Source organism: Galeopterus variegatus, unplaced genomic scaffold, assembly GCF_000696425.1.
Source record: "Galeopterus variegatus unplaced genomic scaffold, G_variegatus-3.0.2 Scaffold2550, whole genome shotgun sequence".
NCBI lineage: Eukaryota > Metazoa > Chordata > Mammalia > Dermoptera > Cynocephalidae > Galeopterus > Galeopterus variegatus.
This window is the reverse complement of record NW_007728661.1, coordinates 267810-272365: the sequence shown is the minus strand read 5'-3', so window position 1 is coordinate 272365 and position 4556 is coordinate 267810. Positions and strand designations below refer to the sequence as shown.

The following is a 4556-nucleotide window of genomic DNA, read 5'->3' as shown; positions in this document are numbered from 1 at the left end:
ATTTTTTTTTTTTTTTTTTTTTGGTGCCTGGTCAGTAACAGGATCCAAGCCATTGACCTTGGTGCTATAACAACACACTCCAACCAACTGAACTAACTGGCCAGCCCTTTAAATCTTTTCACTCTTCCCTGGAGAATGAAAACATTCTCAATATTCCCATATACAAGGCTGGCACTTGCAGAGCTACCTAAGACTGTAAACAGAACAATCTGCCTTTGGTGCCGTCCTCTGCTCCTGTCCGGAATCCGCTTTCTCATGCCCTAGTCCAGAAGAAGACAGAGGTCTCTCCTTCTTTCTCTCTCTCCCACACCCCATCTTGCAGGCCTGGCACCCAAACATGGGACTGATTTCAGTAGCCTGGTTTAGGGTCCTCTAGATCCCAAGATCAATCACTCATTTTCTCCTGCTACCGAATACTCTGGCCTGGTCACCTCCATGAGGACATAATCTCGTGTCTCTCTGCAATCCTTTAGGCTGGTTGCTTTCCCCACGGTTTTGGCAACCTGGGCAGACCATTGCCTCTGCTTCCTCCCACCTTTTGGGGGGAGGCTGAAGGTGGAAATGCTGAAAGCTGAGAGCAAAGCAATCCATACAAGGAGTGGCCGTGCCAGCCTGCTCCCTGGCCCCACGCTGCGGATTTGCCTGCAGCATGGAGGAAAAGTACAGAAAATAGCCTTGGATTCCAAGTGTCTCTTGTACCTCGTGTCCAGTGCACTGCGCAGAGACGGAGCCAGGCCATTGTTCTCGGCCCACAGACCTTGCCCTGGAGGCATCGTGCCCACACTGCCTCCTCCACAGGTTCTTTCAATCCATCTCTGAAGGCCAAATGTGGACCATTGCACTGAAGAAACTTACACAAGAGATCTGCTGTCTAAATCAAGTGATTGTTTTCTCTCTCAGGGGCAGATTATTTCTGCTGATTTCTCCTTCACGTCAGTGACGTTACTTAAATGCTCCATCTCAGGAACAATGGCAGAGGGGAAGGTTTAGGTGGTGATGCTGCTGCAGGAAGCTTCCTCCTCCTGAAAGCCTGGAAAGGGGGAAGGAGGGAAGGAGGGTGGGTGGCAAGAGGGGTTCCTGAAGGGAGGTGTCAGGGGAAAGGACAACTGGATGAAGGGTTTTCTTGTTGCTGCTTTCCCCAGGCCACCTGGGGGTGGATGTGTCCCTGGAAGGCCGTCTGGCTCCCAGGTCCTAGGCATTCCAGCTGCTCAAGAGTCCCATTCGCCACTCTCCCAAACCCATTATTAAGGAAAGGTTTTGGTTTTCACTGGCCCTCACCCTGACTAAGTCCCCTAACTAGGGCATGCATTGGACTTCCCGGAGTATGATTGTGCTCGGGAGCTCAGGATCAGTCCTCTTCCTGGAAAAGACAGTTATCTCAAGAGGGGAGGGTACCTGGTGTGTCTGCATCATAAGATCTTAAGCCAAGACCTCACCATGTGCACACGGAAATCTTCTGTGCAGGCCTCTGGCTTACAGTCATGCACACATGTGCACCCATCTTGCCCTCTGAGCACACAGCCCTTCTCTGGCCCTGTTTGCTCTCCTCATCGGGCTCTCTGGAGCTGCTTACTGGCTGCGCTGGTCCCTGTAGGGTGCAGACCTCTGGCTTACAGTCATGCACACATGTGCACCCATCTTGCCCTCTGAGCACACAGCCCTTCTCTGGTCCTGTTTGCTCTCCTCATCGGGCTCTCTGGAGCTGCTTACTGGCTGCGCTGGTCCCTGTAGGGTCTGAAATTGATTCATGCCCCAAAGGGTCCTCTTCCTGAGTGTTTTTCATTTTCCAAACATCCATTATGTCATTTAGTTCTTATGACCCTCAGAATAAGGGAAGTATTCCCCCGTGCCCTGAGAAACTGAGGCTCTGAAATGTTCAAAAACCTACCTAGGACCGCGTTGCTAGTAACAGAGCACCCAAAATCCAATCCCAAGTCTGCCTCTGGTGTCTGACTCAACCTCTTTACCACAGCGACTCTCAAGGAAGTGTACGCATATGAGGGAATTTCAGGTTCTATCCAGGGGAGGCACTCACAGAGGTCAACTATGCACTCAGTAGTACTTTCTAGAATGCCTGCTCTGTGCTGGGCACTGTGGGGGGGAGAAAATACTATCAGGCCGTCCCTGTGGTCCCGATGAGTTCTTTTCACAGGTGGGGAGGGGGCTCAGTAATCATCCTGGGAAGTTTCCAGAAGGCTGACATCCTGGGATGACTGGTCTGAGATCTCCCCTCCTAAGGGAGAGGAGGCAGGGGGAGGAATGACATCGCAATGCCTGACACACTGCCTTACCCATAATAGACACCTGCCAAATACTTGTTGGTTCTTAAAATATTAAAGAAAAGGAGCAGCACTTACCACCCATGTCAGAGATATGAAGCATTTTTAAACAAAGCAGAAGGAAGTGTTGGTCAGAAACAGTCCTACAAAGAAAATGAGCTGTTCTCCCCATCAGCTGGAGCGGAGGACACAGGCACCTCTGAGCCTGTCACTGGACAGGACACTGTCACTAGAGGGCAGTGGCAGCTCACTCTTGGGAGCAAGGGGATCCTGTCACCCCCGTCCTCTCCTGGAGAAGCCAAGAGCAACCCTGCTGCATATTAACTCTGCCCAAGGGGGTGGGGCAGGACCTGGAGGTCGGAAGAGATGTGATTTCAACTGAGGATAAAGGTAGTAGTACTTTCGGTGTGTTCATACACAACATCTTGTTTTATTTGACCCTGAAGCAGCCATGACGGGTAAACTGGGAGCTTTAGCCCAATTTGACAGACAAGAAAAGGAAGATCCTTGAGGTTTAGACTCATTCCAGGTTGCCCAGCTAATAAAGGTGCTGTGGGACCAGATGCCACGTCCCCTAAGCCCCAGTCCCAGGTCAAATATAGGGTTGTTTGTAAACACAATAACAGGGACTGAATTCCTTAGTGAAATCCTGGCCACTGTAATTTCCCTTCATAGGCCATTCCCTCTGTTATTTGTTCATTCCCTGGAGGGTTAGGAAGAAACAGAAAAAGGAGATTAAAACCAAATTGCTCAGTCAGATACTTTGCAAGCAGCCTGGATAAATGTTTTAATGAGGCAAGTGATACTCGTGACCACCCACTGCCTTTGACCCTCCCCCCACTGGTCTTTCAAGATCACACACTGGTGACCTTACAGAGTCCTTGCTATCTCCTCCAGCTGTGGGTACGGAAATCCATGTAGAGAATGAGGGACACATGACTCTGAAAGGCACCACAGTCTCTGCTGAGGACCAGCAGCAGGTTCCCACGTAGGAACTGACTAGGTCATAGCCAAAAGTCAGAAGCCCAAGGTGATGGACTTTTTTGGCAGCCCCCCCTCCTGGGACATGGCATACACTAAGACTGGGCTCATTTGAGAATATGACCTAATGCAACAGGAGTGACAGATTCTTTTAGCACATAGACACACAGCAAACATGCAAGGAGAAGATTGGATGAAAACCTACGCACCTTGTAGATATTCCACCTGCAAGATCCAGTGCCAACCCACCCCCATCCAAGGCAGAGCTAGATATAAGTGAATGTTTGATGAGCCTTGGCAGAGCTCGCAGAGGAGGATAGAGAAGTCTGGGGCAAGGGTACTTAGGATGAAAAGGCCTGGGAAAGAGGAGAAGGGGAAAGTCCAGATGGAAAGGGCTGCTAGCTTCCTTTTAGGCACAGTAGTCATGAGGACACAGCCCTGACTGAATGGCCCACCCCAACACCCAACTCTCTGCAAACTCTAAAGAAACTGGAAGATGCTACACATGCCTGAAGAAATGGGCTGTTTTGTGTGTTCACCTGGGCTCTGCATGTTCACTGGGACAGCTCATGGTAAGCCCATGTACTTATAATGCACTGTACCCCTCCTCCCTTCCACGGCTCGTGGTGTCAAGCTCAGGATACACCAGAAAACTATGACTTTTAGGTTTTATTCAGCGGTCCATTTTTCAGGTCTTTGTGGATGTATTGAGATCATGGAAGCATGGTTTTTGCCCTCAGAGAGCTTGTCATCTAAGGGGCAGCCCTGACATGTATCGGGCCAACTTCAACCCAGCAGAGCAGGGCGGATGCCACCGCAGACATTCGAGAGCTTTGGGGGAACAGAGAGTGTCATCCGTGTTGCCTGTGGACCCAAGGTAGGGTGCTCAGGGAAGAGACTTTTTAAAGGTTTCAGCTCCAGAATGAAAAGATAAGCATTCACAAGCTGCAAGAACAATGCGCACCAAGAGCCAGCCATGTAAAACGTCTATCCCTGGAAGTACCAGCACTCTGGCATCTTATTTTTAAAACAAATACATACTAAAGTAGCAAGTCATACATTGATTCACACCCAGCCTCTATCTCCTATCCCATAATTTAACCGTTTCCTTCCTCCTGCCCCCACCCCCTGATCAGAAGCATATTCCATTCTCTGTATCCACCTCAGATTGGAAATGTGCTATGAAATAAGCGACCTCTGCCTTTGGTGGCCTTTCTCCCCTCCCAGTACTCTTCCTATCACACCTTCAAGGCCTGGCATGACCTGCTCCTTCCCCACCTCACCAGCTGCAGCTGG

General features: G+C 50.1%; 1 long non-coding RNA gene across 1 annotated transcript in view; it reads right to left on the bottom strand.

Annotated features, from left to right (window-relative positions):
* The window catches only part of LOC103598270, a 15303-nt gene extending 12452 nt beyond the window's left edge, over positions 1 to 2851 (bottom strand). Inside the window, exon 1 of the long non-coding RNA XR_551190.1 lies at positions 2839 to 2851. This is a non-coding gene — a long non-coding RNA (uncharacterized LOC103598270). The remainder of the gene's footprint in view (positions 1 to 2838) is intronic.
* Positions 2852 to 4556: the final 1705 nt, after the last annotated feature.